General features: G+C 33.3%; 1 long non-coding RNA gene and 1 pseudogene across 1 annotated transcript in view; one reads left to right on the top strand and one right to left on the bottom strand.

Annotated features, from left to right (window-relative positions):
• Nucleotides 1–23216, top strand: part of LOC113251052 (uncharacterized) — a 44512-nt gene extending 21296 nt beyond the window's left edge. The window contains exons 5-7 of the long non-coding RNA XR_006408918.2: nucleotides 8759–8839; nucleotides 9897–9992; nucleotides 22509–23216. This is a non-coding gene — a long non-coding RNA (uncharacterized LOC113251052). The remainder of the gene's footprint in view (nucleotides 1–8758; nucleotides 8840–9896; nucleotides 9993–22508) is intronic.
• Nucleotides 23217–24490: 1274 nt separating this feature from the next.
• On the bottom strand, nucleotides 24491–25647 carry LOC113251101 (uncharacterized; annotated as a pseudogene).
• Between the last annotated feature and the right edge of the window lie 225 nt (nucleotides 25648–25872).

Below are 25872 nucleotides of genomic sequence, written 5' to 3'. Positions count from 1 at the left end.
AAAATATTAGGGTGACTCTTAATGTTTGGATGAAATAGGATGTTCCAGAGAAGAGCACAAATTAAAAAAAGCCTATTAACAGGGGCCAAAGATGGATTTATTCTTAAAGTAGTGTATGCGAATGGCTGGGAACCTGAAGTGACCAACACACCAGGGTATGAAGCACAGCTGTGATGAGATAATTTGGATAACCTGTTTTTCATCTAAAAAAAAATGAGAGGAATAATAATATCTACCTCAGAGGTATTATGGAATAATTTAAGTTAGATAATATATATAAAATAACACAGTATAATGATCGTAGAAATCCTTCCATAAATGTTGACCATAATACTATTACTAAAATTATTATTAATATAATATCATCAGATTTGTTTTTATAAATCTCTTGTACTGTTGAATTTTCTAAATGTCCATGCATTTTGGCATTGGAACATGGTTGATATAGTTGTAAAGAGCCCTGTTATATCTTTTTGAGTATTTTATTTAGTAGCTAACTTACGTGAAGAGCACATTTTGTGTCTTTTAAAGCTACTGTTGGCCAGTCTGTACCTAGGGAAAACTGATCTTTATTATCTGTTTTATCACATGCAAGGGAAACATTGCTACTAAAATCTTTATATTGCTGCCAGTATATTGGCACTGCAGTGAGAGTAGCAAAGAAAGAGCTTAATCGAAGGTCATTTACTGAAACCATATTTGCAATGTGGAATTTATTGCTGAAGAGAGAACCAAAGACAAACATAGAATTTGACATTTGAGAACCAATATCAAAGCTTAAAGTATAGAGAATGCCTATAGCTTCGAGATTCAAAACTATATGGAATTTTAACAGTAGTCATCAAAATACTTTATTTCAATATGATATAAACCTTTTGATTAATATCAGTTTTATGATTACAGCACCATTTTGAAGTAATAACAGCCTCAACCAGTATCTAGATCTTCAGAGTCAAGTTTTATTGTCATTAATAACAAAGATCAATCATAAATGATTCATAATGCAAGCACCAGGTATTTAATTTAGCACTCTTCTTAAATAACAATCTAGAGAATATAAACAGTTGTCATTCATTCAAACTTTCTCTAGGATACTTACAGCCTCATAGATGTGTGAATAGGGATACATGCACCTATTTTTTATTGAAGCTGCTTTTATAGGAAAACAGCAAAGTAAGAAAATGATTATATTGGTAGCAGTGGTTTTGAATGAATAGGAAGTATCTATTGGAGGCGAAGAGCCAAATATGGAGTGTTCTTTCAGCCAACTTTTCCTCTAGGACCAAATAGAAGAGGGATTTACCAAACTTGTTAAATTGATGTTAAATGTGGAGTGATGTATGTATCCCATTATTTAAACTAGAATATAAGAGATCCACTGCATTTAAGAATGGTGTGCTCCAAATCCTAAACAAAAGGAAAATCCATGAGTGATGCACATGTATGTACAGAAAAGTTCTAATTAGTGAATAAACAACTAGGAAGTACATTCTCAGAGGAGACAGAAAAATAATGATATTCCATCATCTCTGGGTTAAAACTACAACCTCGTTTCCTAAAGTTTTGACAGAGTGAGAGGAAAAGGATAGTGAAAAAATATGCAATCATAAATTGTGAAACCAAACATGGGAAGTAATTTCTCTAAGCTCATGATTCTTTAGTGGAAGTTGGAAAATGAAATGAAGGTGAAAATTACTGGGGTAATTGTGGGGACTAAACTAGCTAGGATTGTTTCAAACATCTTATGTCAGTTCTTCTCACATTTTATTACATTTGTGGATTTTACTAAGTATTTTTTTGTTGCAGGGATTTTGGAATTTAACCCAGCCTTGGAATAATGAAAGGATGTGCTAGATTCATAGATCTGTGCAGTGTAATATTACATAAAGCATTTTAAATTGGGGAGATGGGAGAGTAGTTCCAGAAACCCTTAAATATCATAAATTTTTAATCAAGTTATGGATGAAGGACATCAGTTTATCTTTAGTGTTAATGATTTGGCTTTGGGGAAATAAATATGCCATAGGATGCTAATTTTAGTGAATTTACCAAGCATGGGTCATGATGCAAGAAAGAGATGGATTCATTTTCTAGCATTAAAAAAAAAAAACCTAGAAAGAAAGAAAGGGCACTATAGGAAAATATTAGAGCAGAATTGGATCTAACTATATGCCAATTATGCCATTGGATTAAAGGAATATTTCGGAGAAAAGAGCTCCTAGTTGTTTTTGATTTTGTTTTCTCTCATTTTTTAGAGATATGCTGAGCAGAGACCTTTTTTCTTGGGGAGCACTTCACTTACTCCAGTGACAATGAAAACATGCCTCTTTAGCCCAGGTGGGGATACCACAAGCCACAGTAAAAATGGACTGTATTAATACTGAAGACCTCTGCTCTGTCTAAATACAAAAGACTTTACATTGATAAGGGGTTGACCGGAAGTCATAAATCAATGATTAAAAATATTAGAATGTATAAATCCATCAAGTAATGTGCATTTGCTTTTCTGAAGGAGATTTGGAGTAAAATCACTATTCAGAGCACATTTATTTTTAAGTTAAGTGTTTTTTACAATTTTTTTATTTTAAAAATTGTCTCCAAATGGTACCTATTTTTGCAGAGAAGTCCTGAAAAAAAAAACACTTGTCCAGATTCTGTTGGATCAAGATGGAATTGGGTTGGAATTGATGCAGCTGGGAATATCAATGAAAGTGGGAACTCCCTGTTTCCAATATTAATATTACCTTAATGTCCTTCCGTTTTCTATTAATCTTGTACTTGTGACACATTTGTTACCTGACATGTAGAGTTGCTAATCAAGAAAAACACCCCAAAATAAATACATAAAAAATAAAGAGGAATAAGGCATTTCTTCGGTTGTAAAGAATACCTAAAGATTAGTTCTGAAACTGATGGTTACTAGAGGGGAGGTGAAGGGCGGGGTAGGTTAAACGAGTGATGGAGATTAAGGAGGGCACTTGTGATGAGCACAGGGTGTTGTATGGAGGTGTTGAATCACTATATTGCACAACTGAAACTAAATTACACTGTATTTTAACTAACTAGAATTTAAATAAAAACTTTTAAAAAGGTTTATATACTGTGTAGTTGCAATGAGTCAAGCATACGGCTATTAAAAAAAAAAAGATTAACTCTGAACTTTGCATGAGCTGTTTGTTATTCTTATAGCCAGAAAATACCAGAAAGTGTTAAATTTCAGAAATAAGCTAGTTTTAAAATGTTTTTAAGAATGGCATATGATCTATCAAGTCCTAAAAGTAAAAAGGTTAACAGACCCTAGGATTGGGCTGAAATGAAGAGGTTAAAGACAGCAATCAAGTAGAAGGAAAAAAATCAAGCTTCTCTTATGTTCTTTTACTTTCCCTGTGAGTTGTTTCCAGGAAAGCACACAGGGAGAGAATGCTCCCAGTATTGAATCCTGATGTATAATTTTTCAAATCCACAGGGTAACTCAGTCAATGATTTTTATGTTTTTTCCTTTATGCAAGATTGCACTGTACATTTTGCTTAGTCTGTTAAATGATAGGAAGAACTGAAGGCAAAAATGTTATATCGAATTTTCACTTAGAGTCACCAGATGCCCAAAGATTTCAATTAGTTGGATTCTCATTTCGTAGGGCAGCATTCTGTCCTGAAGTTTTTTCCTTATCCTGTGCTTCCTCTGGCATTGTTCTTCAAGTAGGCAGCATTATTTTAAATTATTTCCATCTTATTATACCCTACACTTCAGTAAAATCAATCAAAAGAGTAAATTGTTTTCTTTCTATTCTACTTGCATTAATGAGATGAAAAAAAAAACAAAAGGAAGAATTTCATAACTGCTGTGTTTGGATAAAGAACTTTAAATAAAATTGGAAAAGAAAAGAAAAAATTACTAGCCAAAATTATTCTGAAGTGGGGAACAATAACACTTCTTGAAGCAAAAAGTAGGTTCTGCAACAATTGATGTGACGTTTTCTTAAAAGAATCTATTAATCATGTTGAGGGAGCAGGAGAGAAAAACTCTCCAAGGCAATACAAGGGAGTTTGAATTTTGCCTCAAGGATGGTCTCTTTGGGGGAGACTTACCTCCATATACTATGAAAAAGACAAGAAGACCATATTATATTTTCTTCTTAATAGTTCAGGGCTAGCAGTAAGACATGAAATACAGACTACCAAAATGTCCTCCTGTTCTTATTAGACAGTCTGTGAATAGCTACAAACCAGAATTTACGAAGATTATTAATGCAACTGGTTCCACCAGTGTAACACTTAATAAAATTATCACAATGTGGCAGATGTTGAAATCAAAGTGGAAATAAAAGCAAAAAAAAAAAGGCTTTTTTGGGAGAGGATAGTAGTGGCATTGGTCTTTCATAGATATATGTTCAGAAGAAGAGATGAGATTTTACAGAGGCTTCATTGCTTAGTACCTAAATACATTTTTTAAACTTATTTTCTTTACTTGTATTTATCTAGTAACTAAGACAAACTTTGTGATTTGTTGTACCATCTGACCCAACAAAGTTAAGACTGGCAAAAGTAGCTACAACTATTACAGGGTAAAGTTCCATAAATTAAATAAAAGGTGTTATTATAGTTGTGGGACTTTTAAGGAGACTGGAACAAAACAGTAAAAAGGAATTGAAATTTCGTATGTTTTGCAAATAGGAAGTTTATGAATTTTGTATTAGTGGGAACATGCTTGAAAAGAAAGGGAATCCTAGAGAGTTAAGAAAAAACTGAGATTATAACAATAGATATCCTTTTGGATAGCAAGCAAAGATGTGTGAGTAAAATGGATTCTTATGGATAGCAATTGGATTTAAAATTTCCTCCATCTCTCACTGAATGCGGGGTTTTACTGAATAAGACAGATAGCAGGAAGCCATTTCCATTCTCTACCCATAGGAGAAAGTATTATGAGCAAAATCATTGATAGATTCATTAACACTCTCTGATTTAGTCAAATAGAGTTAATGTACATTCAGGGGACTCTGATCTGGAAATAGGTTTTTGTTACGTTTCAGGAACAATGTATCTGAAATAGCCATTGAGCTGTTTTGAAGAAATCGATGTGGGCCTGCTTCATCTCTACTGTGCATATTTGGTAGGTTTATCATGATTGTGGAACATAATATGGTGCAACCATTAGTGCAGCTTATTCATTTTTATTTATTTATTTATTTATTTATTTATTTATTCATTCATTCATTCATTCATTCATTCATTCATTCATTCATTTTTAGTGAAAGGAAAAGGAAAATGTATTCCACTATATGGTAATGTGAGATCTATAGGACATAGATTTTGAGCAAGTTGGTTAGCACATGGGATACTTTCTTATAGCAGAGGTTCACCTGAGGACCCTCAAAATATTTTGAAGTTGTTAATTCATTAACTTTTCAATAGATTCCATGGTCATCCAATATTCATAAAATGTTGAAACAATTGGATTCATGTTTAACTATTACTGTACTCTATCTAGCCATGTCATTTAATATTCCTGAATACCCTCAATTAGTATAATTCTCTGCTTACTTGAAATGACTACTGTAAGAGTTAAATAAAATTATGTGTATTAACTTCGAAAAATACAAAAATGATACATAGTAATGATTAATGTTCTTAAAATGTATTTATTACCATTTTAACCTGCTCTTACTTTATGAACAAGGGTGTACCAATGAGTATTTCAGGGAAAAAATACATTTTATTGATGTAAGTGTGTACGCGACATTGTATTTCTTAAGTCTAAATATCAGTGAATTTAATATCTTGATGAGTTGGGTAGGTTACAGGTGAATAGAAAAGTGAAAGCAGTATGTTTATAACTTTCCTCAAAGACGTATTTTGTGATTTATCCTTGTTTTTGTGTGTAGCTTTAGTTAATTAATGTTTTAATAACTTTTTATTTTTGAATAATTTTAGTATTATAGAAAAGTCTCAAATAGCATAGACAGTTCCTATATTAGGGTTCTCCAGAGAATCAGAAGCAATAGATATGTGTGTGTGTGTGTGTGTGTGTGTGTGTACACATTACCATCACATATTTGTCAAAACCAACAAACCAACACAGGTATATTACTATTAACTAAACTTCATACTTTTTTTAATTTTACCATTTTTTTCTATTGATGTTCTTTTATTGTTCTAGGATCCTATCTAGGATGCTGCATTGCATTTAGAGCAAATTCATTTTAATTTTATACTGTATTTCATTGTATGATTATGCCACAATTTATTTGTTTATTCTCCTGTAGATGGCAATTATTTCCAAGTTTCACTCTTACAAATATAACTATTTTTTTGTGAAATAAGTTGAAATCATTTAGGTGAGTTCATGAAGCAACTCTACTCTTTCTTCCTCTGTTTCTTCAATCTGTCCTATAGAAAAAGAAGTCTGACTTATTCCATAGCATTCTGTGTAACTCTTAGCTTTAAAACCAGTTTCCTTTTATTTTTTTTATCTTTATTCAGGTACAATTGACAAATAAAATTGTACGATTTGAAAGTGTACAACAAGATGATTTGATACATGTAAACATTATGAAAGGAGTCCCCCCCCCCATTGAGTTAATTAACACATACATCACTTCACATATTTACCTTTTTATTTTTTTGGTGAGAACATTTAAGTTCTACTCTCTTAGAAAATTTCAAATATACATACAGTGTTACCAGTCTCCCTTTAATAACTAAAATGTATTATACAATATGATCATAAAAGCCTTGGATATTATTCAAATTAAATAGACAGCTTTTCCTCCATCTCGGTGAGCTTCAGACTTGGAAGTGTGCTGTGGAGCGTGGGCATAGTTAGGAGATGTCATTACAAGTGGATTTTTATTTTTGGATATTGGCAAGGTGAAGGGAGTTCAGGATAAATATATGTTAAGAACAATTATTCCAGACTTGGAAATAAGGCTAAAAGGTGGGCAATATGTCATTTTAAGTACATATAGAAACATTGTTTGACAGACCTATCTCAGGATTATCCACAGAAATACATTCTTTAACTCACCTTATTTTTTTTAAAGATTTTATGTATTTATTTGAGAGGGACAGACAGACAGAAAGCATGAGCAGGGGGAGCGGGAGAGGGAGAAGCAGACTCCCCACTGAGCACAAAACAGGAGGTGGGGCTTGATTCCAGGACCCTGAGATCATGACCTGAGCTGAAGTCAGATGCTTAACTGACTGAGCCACCCAGGCACCCCTCATTTAACTCACTTTAAACAAAGTTCTGGACTTAGTAAAATTATATGCTAACTTGTGTATTTTTGTCCAAGAAAGATGCAGATACTTTCTCTCTACTAAAAAAGATAATCCCAGGAATTACGATTTGTTGTTCTATAAGAAATCAACAAGTTTTGTAAGTAACCAAGCAATCTTATTTTAGTATTCATTTATTATGTTGTCTACAAACATCATCCTCTCAGATGCTCTTTGAGCCATTATAATGGTTACTCTTCAATTAGTTTTTCTTTGATACATGTGGTATTAATCTGGCTTTTGTTTCCTCTGAGTGTTACAGATGGGTAGTTGCCAGTTGTTCTTTTTAGGTGTGCTTTTTTTTTTTTTTTTTTTTTTTTTTTTTTTTTTTTTAGAGACTCTCTTGTGGCAACTTCTAACTGAAGCTACTCGGCAAATGATGTCTTTTATCTGGAACGCTGCTTTACACTCCTTTCTTCACTGATATGTCTAGAGGCCTCATACAGCTCTTTCATTGGAATTCCACTGCCTCTGAAGATTCAAGTGACCCACCATGCATCTTTATACCACCATTTATAAAGAGTGCTTTGAATGCAGTCAGCTAGGAAGACTATTCCAACTATACCTTTCTTCTTTACCCTTCCCCAAATGGTAACCAGATACAAGGCTCTATGGTTCCCAAATCTGAGAGAATATTTTTTCAGCTCTCTAGATGGTTGGCTTAAAACCTCCTCACTTAGCTTGAAATAAGAGAAAGCAGCCATTTAACTTCCTCTTTTTCTTCCCCCATGAAGACTCATTATATTGGCATTTCTTTCTCTCTGAAGAAATCTTCTTCACTGTCTCTTTAACAACCACTCATTTATAAGTCTTATCACCCCTTTGCTTCTTCCATATTTCCTTGGCTGTCCTTTGCACTTGTACAGTTTGTCTTTATGCATGCATAGTTTCAAATTATATAGTCTAGTACTGTGAAAATTTTGTTCATATTCTGAGTGAGAATTTATAAATTTATAAATTAATTTTGGATAATTATCATATGGTTTCACTCATATGTGGAACATAAAGGATAGCACAGAGGACCATAGGGGAAGGGAGGGAAAACTGAACATAAGAAAAAAAAAAACACACAAAACCCCCACAAAACTGAATGGGAAGACATCAGACAGGGAGACAAACCATAATCTTCATAATTTTAAATAGTATCATCCATGAACATGGTACATTTTTCAGGTTTTTAAAATCCTTTATTTGCCTTAATATCAGTTTATAATTTTCTTTATAAAAGCCTTACACATATTTTAGTTGCTTGATTTGTTTGTACCTTATAGTTTTAGGTTTTTATGAGATATTTAAAATATTTTAAATCATTTAATTATGATTGTAAATTGTTCTGACTTTTAAATATAGACTGTATGCCAAAACACCTTGCTGTTCACTATTTTATTTCTAATGATTTCTAGAGTCTCTGAGGTTTACCTGTCTTATATAATTAATGACAAGTTTGTTTATTTTTCTAACTTTATATCATGTATTTCAGTTCCTAAATGTATTGAAATTGGCCAGCATCTGCCATCCTCCTTGACCACACACACAGCCTATGAAGTTAAATGGAAATGATGTGAGTATGATGCTGTTCATGATTTTACTGAAAATATATCTAAAGCAACTGTAAATGCGATGCTGGGCTTTGTTTGTGGGTATGTTTAGGCCATTCCCTTAATTAGTTAAAAATTTTTTTAGCCTGGGGCACCTGGGTGGCTCAGTCAGTTAAGTGTCTGACTCCGGCTCAGGTCATGATCCCGGGGTCCTGTGGTTGAGCCCCACGTCTGGCTCCCTGCTCAGTGGAGTACCTGCTTCTCCCTCTCTCTGTTCCTCTCTCCCCCACACATGCATGCTCTCTCTCTCGCACACACGAATGCTCTTGATTTTGCTGTCTCTCAAATAAATAAATAAAATCTTTAAAAAATTTTTTTAGCCTATTGTGTAACTAAGGATTTTCTTATTACAAATGAGTTTTTTAATGAGGTCTTTTTTCCAGACTTTAATGGTGTAATCATATATTTTTCCTTTATATCTTTCAATTCACTACATTAACCACTGTTTTAATATTTTAAAACCTTGAATTCTTGCAAGAGAGCTTTCTTGATGATCATATACATAAATATCTCAGTGAAAAAGCATGAAAAAAACTGTACGTAATAATGCACAAAATATTGTACATAATATAGAATCTACTTTTATTCAGCACTTCTTATGACATAGGTTGAGTACTCAATGTTTGGATTTAAACTTGGATATTATGTACTAACAGCTTAGGTCCTTTTCCTTAATGCTTCCAAGGAGAATGAAAAAAATTTTTTTTCCTTATGTGAATGTCATGGAAATTAGAAGATTCAGATAAATCATAAATATGCAACATAGTTATATTATGGAAACAAGGTTTTATTGTAATTCATGAAATGTGTTCTCGGAATAAGCATTGACCAAATCCTGTAAACGCAGCAGTGTTTGCTAAGGACAGCAAAACCAATACAAAGCAGCATTAATACGCACACATTATCTAAACCATAAGGTTTGACCATAATTCATAAAATTGTGAGGTAGTTTCCTTTGTTATGCTTATTTACATAAATGTTAACAGAAATGTAATTGCTCTACTCATAATTTTTCTTTAGAAGGTTGTAAGCATGTAGCACGGAATCTACAATGGGAAAGATGGCAAAGTCTGTGACGAGAACATAGAGTGGAAAAGATTTTCAATTCAAATTTCAGTAAGTATTTAAAAAGATGTTTAGCCTCTTTATTAATCAGGGAAAAGCTAATCAATTATAAAAATTTTCATTGATCATATTGGCAAATAAGTTAAAGATTAATAACATCCAATGCTGGTGAGGGTATCAAAATGGGCACTCCCATACATTTCTGATGGAAGTGCCAATTACAGCAAACTTTTGGGAAGCTAACATGGCAGAATCTAAAATTGAAATATGCATTCCATTAAACTCAACATTCTCACTTTGAAATAAAATATGAAAGGAAAACACCATCATATAAAGATTTCCTGTAGAATTCTTTGAAGTGATAAAAAATAAAAGCATCTTAAATACCCACCAATAGGGGAATGACTAAGAAAATGATGGCATATTTATAAATATTTGATATTATATAGTCATTGAAGAAAAAAAATGAATTTCTATATAAATATAATGTTCTATTAAAGACGCAAAATGCAGACTGATAGATGTAAAAGATGACATTTTTATAAAATATTTGTGTGTGTGTAGATGTTATGCTTACATGGACATAGAAAATTACCTGGAAAGATGTACTTTATACAGTCAATATTTTTTCTTTGTGGGGTGAGAGAGGGGAATGGAGAGATGAGAGTGGGTGCTGAATTTTTATGTACTTTTTTTATGTCATCCATTCCAATGAGCATATTTTGTTGTTTGAAAGGACAATCCAATAGAGCATAATTCTTGATTTTTACTGAAATATGCATACAAATCTTACAAATATTGTAGTATACAAAGCTTGGTTTCTTGTGGAAAAGAAAGAACATTTTTCTCTTCCGTTTCACAATTAATTGAATATCAATCCAATAGCTGATATTGAGCTACCAAGGTTTATGAAATCTTCAAAATTGCCAGGGAACTTTCAGAGGCAAGTAATGCTTCCTTTAAGGGCGTTTTAGCTATTTGGATGAGAGTTAACAGATTGTAGCTGTTGGAACATTGTGATCTAGTCTGAGTGATAAAGTGAAGCACTATAGTTCATAGCAATAAATGCCACCTGCAGTGACTTTATCAGTCAACTAATATTAAGAACATATTCGAGGGCACAGTATCATTTCTCAGTACTTGACATCCAGGCACAAAATATTTTCTAATGTTTGTTAGCACCATATCACTTGATAAAAAAAAGGTGGTTCGGTTGGTTTCAGAGTGCTTTTTCCCAAGCCCATAATAACTGCTGCCTTTGACAACGTAGAACTTGAGATTTTGTAAAACTATGAAACCTTTAACTTGAGTTGAATACAGTTACTGAATATTCCATAAGTACTTACAGCCTTTTAATTTACTGCAGCGTGAGGCATGTATAGTTTAATTGTATAGTTCAAAAAAAAGAAATTAAAATAATCAGAATATTAAAAAATATTTAAAAAATATTAAAAAATAGTAGTTATATAAAACTGACCATTCTGATTAGGCATTAATATCATCTATATTGCCATTGATTATTAACATTCCAAATTGTTCAATAGTGAGAGGAAATATGTATGATCCTCATTAAATTAAAATAAATCCCATAGGACAAAAATATCAAAACTTCGGAAAAAAATGTGTTGTCAAACCTATCTGTGTGTTCAAGAGCTTGACTGAAAATAGATGGTGATAATGATATCCTGAAAGACATTTTTGGGTCCTCATTCAGTTTGAATATTGACTTTAGAAAGTGCTTGCTTCTAAATGTCCCTGTGCATAGACTGACTTTTCACACCACGCTTCTTGTATTACTAATTAATTTCTGTTAATGTAACTTGTTAAAATGTATGCTTTGGTGGTTTATAGCAGCTCTTCATACAGTATTTCTCTCTGGGCTTCGATTCCTATTCCTTTTCCTGTTCTTTCTCTTATACCTCCAACTCTCTTCATTAATATTTTCAGCACAGCTAACTCAAACCTCTATTAGTGGCTGACAATGTTCATTCTATTCTGCTCTTGTGCCGGAGATAAAGATTTTACCCTACAATTTTTATTAATTTAAATAATTTTTATTTACTTTTGCCAATTTATCCTATTTTTCTATTCTCTCAATTGCATAATGATCTTTGCTTGTATTCCAGTTTCTTTGATTATTTGTATGTTCCCTACATTTCCTGGAGAAGATGTGATACAACTTATATAGTCTTCTTTATTTGTATTTGCTTGCTTGCGTTTTGTGAAATACGCTTGAGTGATAAGTAATTATGTAGGTAGGGAGTATAAACCGTGTGCAGAGCACAAGAAAATCCTTAAATAAATATTTGTGGTCAGTTCATCCACCACATTCTAGAATAACAGTTCAAATACAGGGAAAGTCCTCAGTTAACAAAATTGTTAATATTCCTGTTTCAGGTTTAAGTGAAGAAAGTGAAGAGTCCTAAAAAAATACACTTTGGTTAATCTCCCTAAAGGCTGTTGCCTGCTTCTGAGATTGGACCATTATTTACTTGACTTTGTTTTTAAGATATCCTAATTGATACAATTATTGTTTATATACTAACTGAAACTCTACAAATAAAAACCCAAACCATTCTAGGAAGACTGTTAGGAACCTGTTTTTCCTTCCTAGTTATAAAATATATGCTTTTCAGTTTAATCAATTTACAAATGCAGTTCTGAACTACAAAAATAAAATACAGCCTGTAGTCATTGCTCCTCAAAGAAAGAACCCCTCAGGGCAAGCTGTCAGTTTACATTGCGCAGTGAAAAAAAAAGTTTCAGAGGCATCAGCCTCCACGTAATAAGCACATAAGAAACTATAATATAAAACCCATATCACAGAATTATCTTGATTTGTGCGAGTAGCACAGATAGAATTACCTAAGGGGATATGGAGTACGATTGAAACAGAAAACACTAAGTCTCAAATTGTGCCTCACAATAGTTTGCAACAAAGAGGCTTCACTCAAGAGGGTCATAAACTGACTTTAATGGGAGTCAGTAATTCATCTACTGCATGTTGAAACATCTAATTGTTGTTTATGTTGATGTAATTGCTACGATGAAAGTGGGGAAAAAAGCCCAAACCACGTTTTCAGAATATTAGATTTTTCTGAATTTAGAGTGTCTTATTAAATTAAAGATGAATAATAAATTGGTTTGACTGGCTACTAAATCTCTTTTTAAAATTTTGCATGATAAAATATGCTTTGTAATAAGAGACAACAGACACAGAGAAAAAGAACAATGGCAGAAGATGAATAGTGCTCTCTGGAAGGCTGATTACTACTGATAGGTCCCTCTTTATCTTCTCTGATTTTCTTATTCATAATTTAGGTTCATTTAAAAACACTTGATGTTATGTTATTGAATCAAAATTATGACTGTGAAAACCAGATTGCATAGATGGAGAGGAAAATAGGGAATGACAATAGTACATCAACGGTCTCCTTTTCTATATTATAGTCAAAAACTCTCATTAAATGTGAACTTCAGGATAAAAATTAGATGAAGCTTACTGTAATGATGGAAACCAGAAAAGGATGGTAGTCACACAGTGAAATTAATGTTTATACAATTGGATTTATACTCAATGATAAAAAGTGAAAATTCCCTCAGAGAGAGGTTCAGAATACAAAATTCTGTTGTGAGGTTTCAAGATACCTAAAACAGCATGTCTAAAAAAAAAAAAAAAAAAAAAAACACACACACACATGACACAAAATGCTTAGTTTGTAGTCCCAGTGGTTATATGAGTTATGAAGCTCTTTGCCTCAAATAACAAAGCATGGTATTAAGTAAGACAAAGTATGTAATGCGTACAAGAAAAAACCAACATCAACAACTATTTAGGAAGACTTTAATAAATTGTTCTGTCTTTGCAAGAAAAAATAATCTAAAATGCATAAGAATATATCTTAGAATAATATAATTCATTAAACTTTTTGATGTTAATAGATATATAAACTAACATATAGATAAATGACATATAGTTACGTAAAATTATTTATAAAAAGTTTTATATATAGAGGATACAATTTTTCCACAATAAAATCAATAAATAAGACGGCAATGATATTCCAAATTAATGTGAAAACAATTAAGATAAAGGCCACATTCCTTGAGCTGCATTGTAATAAAACTAGAATTCAATAGTGAACAATTAATTATGAATCACCAAGTTATTGAACAATATGTATCTCCAAATAGATTGATAGCCCAGAGAAAATTCAAAATATTTTAACGTATTTTCATCAAATAAACTCTGAAACTTCTTGACTTACTTTTTAGTTAGCTCTAACTTTTAAAGAACAAATAATATGTATCCATATAAATAGTTTGAGAGCATTGAAAAAAAGTTAATTTTATGATATGTTCAAAATCCCAATTTGAGTAGAGAGCAAAAAAAGCAAACTACACCAATTTTATTTATCTGCAGATTTTGAGGCCAGCACGGTGGGGAGACTAGTGCAGCTTGAATAATGCCTGCTGTATGGAGGGTTATAGCAGTGCAAAGTTTGTTGCACACAGAACACTGCAGAAGCAGTTGAAGTCATACTGTCTCAGAATAAGATGGTAGCAGTAAAAGTCATAAGCTGTGGTTGGGTACTGGATATATTTTGAAGATTAATTTAATTGGCTGTGGAGAGTCAGAGAAATAAGAGGTAAATGGCTTTCCATGTTTTATAAAATAATATCTAATTTTATTAGCTATGGGCTATGTAAGATTAGACTCCACTTGCCTGGCCCAACTCAGCTCTTCTGGCCTGGTGCCTAACACTCCAACTTCACTGGCCTTTCATTTCCTAGAGTGCACTTTGAGTCTTTCCCCAACTGGGGGATTTTGGCATATTATTTCTCAAATGATTATCTTCAGTTCTTGCCCTGGGTGTTTTTGTTGTTGTGATTGTTATTATGTCATTCTGTAGGTCTCAGCTTAGATGTGCGATCTAACAATGACTTCCAGAGCATCATATTAAAGTATACTCTCGCTTACTCTTCTTCACCTTCTGCCAAAATCATTATTTGATTTCTTTGCAATACTTTAAATTTTGGAGTAATTTATTTTTAGATTTGATTTCTTACCTTATTTTGGCTGTCTCCTCAAATGTCGCCAAGTTCCATGAAGGCAGGAACTAATTCTGAATTAAATTCTGGTGTATATTATGTAGCTGCAGAGGGTTTGGCTTATAACTGGCTTTCAGAAAACATGTAAGTAAATGAATAAACCCAAACAAAATTGGACAAACTGAATATCTATTCTTGATTAATAAAAAAAGTGCTAATCAGTAATAGAGTAATAAATTACTGTAAGTGATAGAGAACCTTTAGCTAGGGAAAGTTTTTAAAAATATAAATAAATAGAAAGAATCAGCATGTCCCTAATTGAGCAAATACATTTTTTATAAAGAGTTCAATTCTTCCCAAGTTATTTAATAAATCAAGACAAAATCAATTCAAGCTCACCATGGGATATTTTCACCCCAAACTTGACAAATGATTCTAAGGTTAATGTGAAAAATAAGTGAACAAGAATTTATATCAAATAATCAAAGAAAAAGAGAGTATCACCAAGAGGCTTGCCAGAGAGTAAAATATAGTAGAAAGACATAATTCAAGTGTGATCTACATGGAAAAAAATAAGAAGAAGAAATAGACCATAATATATTCATGTATGTAATGGATAAAGGAAACTTTTAAATTTCTGGCAAATTTCTGTGAAAAGTTCCTGGATTAATAACTCATCAAAATGAAAATTAATGAAATTGGAAACCTACTTATACTAAAAGAAATTCTGAATGGGTCTGAGAGTTAAATATGAAATGAATCAATCAATCAATCAAAAGAGATTATTAATATGATCTGTCAGTGGGAAGAACTTTCTATGCTCAAGAAAAGAAATTATACACACACATACACATATATACACATATTTAAGTCATATATATTTTAATTTCATTATTGAAACATTTATAAGTCAGGGTTATGTATAATATGCAAATAATACATTCAATAACCAATAGAAATACATATGACAAAGGATTAACTTTCAAAGGATATGAATTCTATCTTATTATGGAGAAGACAAACTCCTCAAAATGAAAATGGATGGGTAACCTGTATAAACAATTCAGAGAATTAGATTTAATTGTTTAAATATCTACACTGAAAGCACTATACTTAACCAGTAAGCAATACATTAAAGTGAGATGCTTCTTTCATACAAAAGGTTAAAATCAAAGACAATGAAATTATACCATTATTGAGAAGATAATGAATTATTCTTTGTAATAACTGACACATATCCAAGCTGTTTTCACATCTGAACTACAACCATATCAAAAATGAGTCACTGAGTGTTAAAGAAACATTTCTTAGACTACTAAGTAAAGAGGAACACTCATAAGTAGAAACGAAGTTCTTTAATTACCACAACCAAATTCTTAATCATTATGTTTTATAATGTTTATACTTTTTCCCTGAAAATTCTATTATAATGCACCAAAATATTAACTATGCTTATATCAAGAGAGGAGGGGAGACAATAATTGGTAAAAGAGGAATATGTATTTCATTATGTCTATAAAAATTTTAGGAAGCATTTTTTTTAAGTTTATTGTTATCTAAGCATTATAAATATAATTGCCTAGAGAATAAAAAGTAGATTTTCTCATATATGTTTTCAACTATGATTATCTTGAATGGTAGAAATACAGGTTTTAATTTTTGATCCTGTAAAAATGTTATTATTTAAAAATTTTTCCATAAGGAGCATACGATGCTTTAAGACGTATGTAAAGAAAACAGATAGATTTAAAATTTTCCTTTTAAATTTAAATTTGTGGAATAATGTGTAGGAGTCACTAAATTCACAAGTACAGCATGCTTCAGCCTAAGATAATTCCTGTACAGGTTTAAATTTTCAAGAGCTGTTTGAATAATTTTGGCTGCACCTCAAGCACAGGAGAAGGGCAAGGAGAAGCAGCAAGAGCTTCACAAAAGTATTTATTGACCTTTACAAGAGCAGTGACACCATCAGGTGAATGGAGATCTGGCAGCTTCTAAAGCATTTGCATCACTGAGAATTATACCAAGATTGTGAGGTTCATTATGATGATTTTGACAGCTGTGTGAACTACAGGAATCTCTTCATCACCCCACCTTTCATGTTCTAGCCTCATTCTTCTCTTTACTCCTCCATAGATCTCTTATCTTGACATTTAAAACTTTGAACTGGTGAAGTTTATTTTATTTTTCCAACCTTATATCTCATGACTGCAGAAAAAGAAACTGCTACTAGAGCAGTCATCTATGATCCCCCAAATATTCTGTCAAAAACTTTGCCTTTTCTCCTCTTGCTCCTGACATTCTAACAATTTTTCAAAGTCAAGGTGCAATACTACTTGTTTGATATTTTGCTCTGATTTTAATAACCTTAATATATCGGCCCTCCTAAAATAAGTATAGTATAATCCAATATATAACATTTTTAATACAAGACTCTGGAAGGTTGAAAACAGTTGTGAAATATTCTTTTAAATATGCTAGAAGATCTCACATTAAATGCAAGTAACACCAAAAATAAGCAAATGAAATAAACAGGCCCTAATTATTGTTATACTCTTTCTTACACCTCCTTGATTTCTATTTATGTCTTTTCAACCACATTTCTCAAGAATGGTCTTTACTTGCTGCCTCTGTTTCTTACATCCACACTCAGTGGGTTACTCTAAACTAGATCAATTCATTTCCCTCACTTTAATTAACAGTCCTGGAAAAAGTTAACAAAGAAACCTTTTCTAAACTTTCCATTTTGTGATGTCTCAGTAGAATTGAATACAGTTGATCGCTCCTTCCTTTTTGAAACTCATTATTTTTTTGGACTTGGTGATACTTCCCCTTTTATTATGGTTATTTACTGTTACATTCAAAGAATAATTGTCTTCCCCACAACTTCTAAGTGCTACATTAACCTCATCAGCCCTGACTCTCTCACAAGACAGTCTCTTCCAAACACACAACTATGGTTTTCACATAGAGGTCAAAGATTTCCAATTTTATCTTCAACTGAGATTTCTTCCCAGAGCTCCAGATTTATATTTCCACTGTCTTCTTGGTCTCACCACATTAATGTTCTAAAGTCTCCCCAAAACAGTAAGTCAAGAATTGAATAATGATCTTCCTCATTTCTCCCTCAGAGCCATTTCTCTTCTAGTGTGTCCTGTCACAATGAATGGCAGGTGCTCTTATGTGAGCCAGAAAGCAAATTGTTGTCCGTGACAACTTTCCCTTCTTTTCCGTATCTGTATGCAATGTTGTCCTGCTAACTTTATCCTCTAATTGTATGTTGAATTCATTTTCTTCCATCCCTAATATCATATCCAAACCCTCTACTCTTGTTCATGCACTATCACAATAGCCTCCCAATTGCTTGATTGCTTCTGGTCTAGCCTCAGCTACTATTCTCTTCTCTCTTAGATATAATGCTGTTTTCACACATATTCTCCAGTCATTTAGAGCTGCTGATTATAGTTGTGCAAGTTGTGTTTTAAAAAACTTTAGAGAGCATCCTTCACTCGGTAGTCTTGTTTATATAAGTATTTGGCAATTTTCCAGTAGATGTCATTGAAGTGTCTTGGAGAAAGGGCCCCTTTGCCTGATTTACACAAAAGACCCTCTGAGCTAGTAGCCAAGTGTGTGTCCCTCACTCTCTTGCTTAAAACCATTTAATTTCTCTTCATTTATTGAGGATTAGGTGCAACATACTAAACATGCATATACTAGAAAATTTCACACATGGGCTGCCCCTGCCTTTCTCTCCTGCTTTATTTTTTACCATACTCCCCTTATTCTCTTTGACTCAATCATCTTGACCTTTTTCAAATCCATGAAACATTGTCTGCTCTGCTGCCACTTTGCTCTTTCACCTTTGCTTTCTGCTCATGAAGTGCTCTTCCCTCTCCCTTCACCTAATTAACTTGTAGTCTTTCTTTACATCTCAGCTCTATTTTCAGTGCTCCTGGAGAAAATTCTCCAATCTTCTATCTAGGTCAAATTTATCTATTATGTCCTCTGATTTTTTTTTTTAAGATTTTATTTATTTATTTATTTGACGAGAGAGAGAGAGAGAGAGAGAGAGAGAGAGCGCGCGCGCGCGCGCGCGCGCGCCAGAGAGCACAAGCAAGGGAAGTGGCAGAGGGAAAGAGAAAAGCAGGCTCCCCGCTGAGCAGGGAGCCCTAACAGGAAGCTCGATCCCAAGACCCTGAGATCATGACCTGAGCCAAAGGCAGATGCTTAACCGACTGAGCCACCCAGGTGCCCCTATGTCCTCTGACTGATCTATGAACCTCCCTACTCATAATATTTACCACAGTTAATAATTCCAAAATGTTGTATGGCTTTTTGATTAACATAATGTATTCCTTTCTAAACTGGAACACTCATGAGGGATGTGACTGTGTCAGTTTTGCATAATACTGTATCCCTAATTCTACCCAGTTCCTAGACCCAAGTAGATTGAGCCATAATAAATATGGAAAGAAGGAAGGAAGGATGGAAAGAAGGAAAGTTGGAAGGGATGGAGGAAAGAAGGAAGGAAGAGTCTGTGCCTACAAACTGTTATTGGCATAACTACTGGAGATGGATAACTGAATTATGTGAAAGGTTTTATTAGAAGTTTTCTGATAATAATGGCATTAGTTAGATGATGGATATTTATGTAAATATTTAGAGTATAGAGAACATAAATATGTAAAGTTTTCTATTTAATGGAGTTTACAAAGTAATTTTATGTTAAAAGCATGATAAACAATTTAGAATTCCTCACACAGATATAAAATTGAAACTTTTCAATCGTACATAATGTAATTTGAAATTTTAAAAAAAAAGTATGTTATTGACAATAGACTGGCTTTAACTACTTAACACATTAAATAGGTTTCACACATTTTCCATTGAGTATACCTATTTTTTTATATAAAGTTTCCTAAAAAGACTTTCATTAAAATTTTACACTTCAGTAACTGAAACATTAATAACAGGTGAAGATATCTTTTCATTATCCATTTTGGTTTCAGAAAATTAGTAAGAATGTTATATTTGAATAATACTCAATTTTGGTGGATGCTAATGAAATAAGAATTCAACCTGTCTGTGACTTCATTTTTCTTTATTATGATTAAATAATGTGTTAAAAATAAATGTTATTCAAATTCATTTTATAAGGTGAGTTTCCTTTGGATTTAAAACCTGCAGAATTAGAAAGATGCAACAAATTTATTAAAAGAATTAATAGGATTTTCGTTGGCCAACAAAATGGACAGTACATTCATTCAGTCTTCCAATTGCTCAATAAATGTATATAAAATATATCTATATATGTATTTATGTACATATACATTATATATAGTCTGTGCTATGTTAAACTGGGTTATTCAGCACTAATTGAGACGGAGTCTCTGCTGTCACATAGCTTATAGTTTAATGAAAGAGACATGAAAGACTGCCATAAGCAAGGCCAAAGACATGAGATAACCCCATCTTAAGATCCTTGGAAGTCTCAATTACCTATTAGAACCTAGAAAACCATCACTGTCTTGGAATGATTTGTTTGTTTTGAGAGGACCATGCAATTGTTGAGTAAAAGGATTTTCATAGAAAAAGGAAATAAATAGAAAAAGTTGATAAACAAATTTTAGTTCAAGGTGAGGGTAAAGGCGGATTTGAGAAAAATGCAAACACTATATTCATATTTAAATACAGAAAGCAAAAGTCATATTTTTAAGTGAAATTCTCTTAAATGAAAATCTTCTTAAATGAGGTAGAAATCAGAAAGTAGACACTGGGGACTGAGATTCTCAGTAATCCAGAATATCTGTAACATTCCATTTAAAAATAAATGTGTCATTCTCTGAGCTCTTCTTCACAGTGATCAGAATTTATACTAGCAGGACTTAGTGGTAGGTTAATAATAGGTTTTCTTTAGAGCCAGCAAGAAAAATTGAGCCAGTCTTAAAAAAAGGATTCTCAAAGAATTTAGAAAGTAATGGTTGCTTTAAAAGGGGAGTAAAAGGCAGCTTTGGCAAAGAAATAAGAGAGTATGTGTTGCCACCTTGGGGCTGAGAAGTAGCCCTTGGGCCTACTGGTGTTTAAATCCATGAGATTAGGAAATGCAAAGACAAATAGCTCCCCCAGGGCTATAAAGGTTACGGAGAGTTGAAGGCTACAGCCAAGCTAAGAACTATTCATGAATGATCAGCAATGCTCTTGTGAAAGATACACTAATTGACAGAGAAGGAGGAAAATTGTTAATGCTTATTTGACAGAATGGCATCTGACGAGCCAGTGAGCACAAAAACAAGATAAAGGTGAATAAAATTGCAGTGCAATCCACCCAGTCATACAGATGTCGATTTGGAAGGCCAGTGTGGTAACTTGAAATTAAGTGCCAAAAAACCCCTCTGAAATCAACATACTTGAGTATGATCTGTAAACTGACATAAATGCAATACATGGATCTTACGTTATTTCAAGAGTGAATCTATTTTGAGGATGCATTATGTACATTATAAGCTATATAAATAATCTTGAAACCCTGAAAGATTTTAGTTCAAAAAAGCTAATCAGGTGAAAATTTTAGAAATCCCACAGAAGACCACATATTACAATAAATTAATATAACATTTATATACCTGTCAATATATTTTAATTTGAGAACACCCTTAGGGTTAAATTCAGTGAAGTCAATTTCAATGAAGGAGGTGAGTTTTATGGGAACTTGAAAGATTATGCCTAGAACTGTATTTGGCGATAGACAGATGGATAGACCTTAGTTTTTCAGTACTACATCAACATGACTGTTAGCTAAAAACAAGATACTGCACAAAAAGAAAATATTGCCTCCACTTAAATAGTCATTTAAAAACAGCCCAAATCAACTGCCAGGCTGTTATACTTAGAAAATGCAAAAAACATCTTTCCTTTTGTTTAAATCACTCTTACACGTGTTCCCTTTAGAAGAGTCTCTTTGCTAAGTGATTCTTTCCTACTGGCAACCTTTTGAAAAAATGAAATAGTATATTAGTTTTCTGTTCTTTGATTGCATCATTCGTTGGCTCCAGTACACTGGGGACTTTTTCAAGATGTGGTATATAGTAGGGCATCATTTGAGTAATCACCTTTCTCAAAACGTTTATTGATGCCCTTTGATTTGTATTAATAACATCTGAGTTGGCAACATTATTCATCATGAAGCAAATGTCAGCACAAACCTTTGCTACAGACCTGGTGTCTGATGTCCCTGAGTGGGCCTAACTGCCTCCAGTTTTTGTACTCAGCACACTCTGTGCTCAAATCCCCAAAAACGGATTTTCTTGACCTCTCATTTGTACTCTGTAGCCCGTTTGTATGGGGTCCTTAGACCTGGTTTTGCCTTTTCAAGCTCTCATTCGAGAGCACAAAGTTTTCCAAAGAGCTTCAAGAACTGGTTGGGTATTACATCTACCAAAACACATTTATGAAACGTTTCAGCAGATGATTACCTTAGCTTTATTTAAGACTTGTATACTTTTATATATTTCTCAGTAAATGATACCTTTGGACACTGTGATCTGGAAGGAAGACCATTCTCAAAGAAGCCAGTCCATCCCACAACTCAGATTCAGCCTTAATCTTCCTCAGTTTATTCTGTTTCTATACTATTTTGCCTCACAGGTGAGGACACATAGGACATAATAATATGTCTGTAGTATTCAAAAACCGGTGGGCCATGTTTCCACACTGAGTCTTTGTGTTATAGCATTGTAGAATTTATCTGTTTACAAATATATTATATCTCTATCATGGGCTTCTCTAGGGTAGAGATAACTTTTTCCCTTAGTATCCACATTATGTAAGAGACAATGTAAATATTTAATAAACTACTAAAAGGATGCATGTCTGAAGTGTACAGTAATGACAATAATTTTGGAAGAAATAAAATTAAATATTTGTTATAAAAGTATTTAGATAACCAGACCTACTGTATCTTAAAGTAATTACTGGATTTTGATGAGAGATATATATCAAAGAGTTATCCTTTTTCTTTCATAGAATAATTGTCTTTTCTTTTATTGAATCGTTAATACATGTTGCTTAATTTCATAACTAAGAGAAAATAACTATCAGAGTTTTATTTCTATATAGTCATTCAGTCATTCTCTGTGTATGTTATATACATGTGTATATATTCTGCATATTCTAATTTGTAATCTGATTTTTAACATAAAAATAAAATCCATGTTTTTCCCCTGTGTCAGTATCTCCACAATGTAATTTGTAAGTTTCGCTTTTAAGAAGTATTTTATATTTTATTTAACCAACTATTAACTAATCCCGTATTCATGTATGTATAGGTTTCTTAATCTTCCCACTTTCCTGATGTGTTGAAGAGTGTAACACGGGTTTTGGCCAGAGCCTGATTCTCTCAAGATAAGTAGCTCTAAATGTATTGCTGGGTAAATGATATACATTTTTTAAAAACCTTGATATATATTATTAAATATATAAATATGCTATCAGTTGAAAAATTCCTAGCAGTAGTTTAGATCTCTTGCTTTCTCTCTTTACCTCATCTACTTGTGCTCAGATGTATGCACTTAGGTTGATCAGTTCTTCAGATTATTGCACACTACAACCGGTTATTATCATTTGCTTTATTTTAATTTTTCTTATTTCCCCTCCATCTAGACTCCCCAATCCTATCTCTCCCCCTTACACAGATACCCTTTTGAATGTATTTGATGTATACCCTTAGATATACACCCCTCTAAAATATATCATGTTCCTTTGTATGTATTTTTGACCTATAGAAATGATATCTTGCTATGAAACTCATTATCTTTTTAATCCGATACTCTCAACAATATGTTCTTTTTTTTTTTTTTAAGATTTTATTTATTTATTTGAGAGAGAGAGAGAGAGCACAAGAGTGGGGCGAGAGGCAGAGGGAGAAACAGGTTCCCCACTGAGCAGGGAGCCTCACGTGGGGCTCCACTATGGGATCCTGACCTGAGCCAAAGGCAGATGCTTAATCGACTGAGCCCCCCCGGGCACCCCTTCAACAATATGTTCTATAAGATCTATTGGCACTTCTGAGAGTACCTTGAGTTCATGCTTTAAGCACTTCATCCTTTACATTTGCTTCTCCAGTTTCTTTACAAAGAGGGAGCTGGGTTGTCTCCAACCCCTTCCACCTGAAAGAGTGATGCAATAAATGTAGAAATAAATTTTTTAAAGACCAATACAAATAATTTTTAGGACAGATACCCATAATAGGGTAGTCATAGGGTTTATATGTACTTAATTTGAATAATTACTCACACAATTCTCTCTAGGATGGATAACTGTCTAACTATGCTTCACTCTTCACTGCAAGATATTCATAATGCTTTCCCCCCATCCTTATCAAAACTTGCTGTTATCTGACTTTCTCTTTTTTGCCAAGTTGATGTCCATAAAGTGGTATCTGATTGCCTTTTTATTTGCATTATTTTATTAGTGGGAATGACCACTTCTTTATAAATGTGTCAGTAATCAATCTTCAATGTCTGCTGACTCTTAGGGCCCAAATGGCAGAGCATCTTGCATGGAGGCTGGGCCTGCTGCACAGCCTTCTCCTGTGCTGGGCCCAAGTCAACATTAGCAGACCTTCAGGTTACTCGCTAGCTGGCTCAGAATATAACACCCAAGTGAGGGATATATTCCCACAAAAATCCGAAGAGGCCTATTAGCCACTGCCTCTTTTTTTCTTAAAGAAGGGGAACAGACGCAACAGATGCATCCTTCACCTTAGAAGAAATGTCTCAAAATGCCCCACACCACAGGCCTCCTGGAAATTTTACTAAGGTGAAAGTCCCCTGAATTTTTGTGGAATATATTTCTCACCTTTTGACATGCAAATGTTGTAATAATAAGCCTAGAGTAGTAGCTGCTTCTTGCTCATTATACCTAATAAGCATAATATCATCAATATAATAGACCGATGTAATATCCTGGGAAAGGGAAAAGCAATCAAGCTCCCTACAGACTAAATTATTACACAGGGCTGGAGATAACCCTGAGGGAGGGCAATGGAGGTGTATTGCTGGCCTGGCAAGCTGAGAGCAAACTGTTTCTTGTGATCTTTACTACCACTCCTCAAGGAAAAAAAAAAACATTTGCCAGGTCGATTGCTGCATACTAGGTACCAGGGGATATGTTAATTTGCTGAAGCAATGAAGTCACATCTGGAATAGCAGCTGCAATTCCAGCCACCATTTGTTTAATTTTAAAAACTCCACTGTCATTCCACAAGATCCATCTGTTTTCTGCACAGGACAAATAAGGTAATTTGAATAGGGATGTAGTGGGTATCAGCACCTCTGCATCTTTCAAATCCTTGATGGTGGCATTAATTTCTGAAATGCTTCCATAAATGTAATATAGCTTTTGGTTTACTATTTATCCTAAGTAGAGGCAGTTCTAGTGGTTCTCACATCACCTTTCCTACCACAGCAGTTGTCACTCCCCTGGTATGGGAACCAATATGTGGATTCTGACAGTTGCTAAGTGAGTCTATTCCAATTCTACATTCTGGAACAGGATGGTCTTGAGGACCCAATGGGCCCATTGTAAGATGAATGTGAGCTAAAACTCCATTGATCACTTGACTTCCATTACTCCGAGTAATAAACCACAACGACATATGGATCTCCTGAAATTAGTGTCACTTCAGAGCCAATGTCCAGTAATCCTCAAAACTCTGGATTTTTCCTTTTCCCCAGTTTGTAGTAAACTTACTAAAAGGCCATATGCCCCTTTTAAGAAGTCTGGGAGAAAGATCATATATGATCTTTGGCATATAAATTTTTAGCAATGTAGCTAGACTCTTTCTCAAAGGAAGCCAGCCTTCCCTTCTTTTAAGGAGTCC

This window comes from Ursus arctos, unplaced genomic scaffold (genome assembly GCF_023065955.2).
Source record: "Ursus arctos isolate Adak ecotype North America unplaced genomic scaffold, UrsArc2.0 scaffold_10, whole genome shotgun sequence".
NCBI lineage: Eukaryota > Metazoa > Chordata > Mammalia > Carnivora > Ursidae > Ursus > Ursus arctos.
The sequence above is the reverse complement of the archived record's forward strand: the minus strand, read 5'-3'. Positions and strand labels throughout refer to the sequence as shown.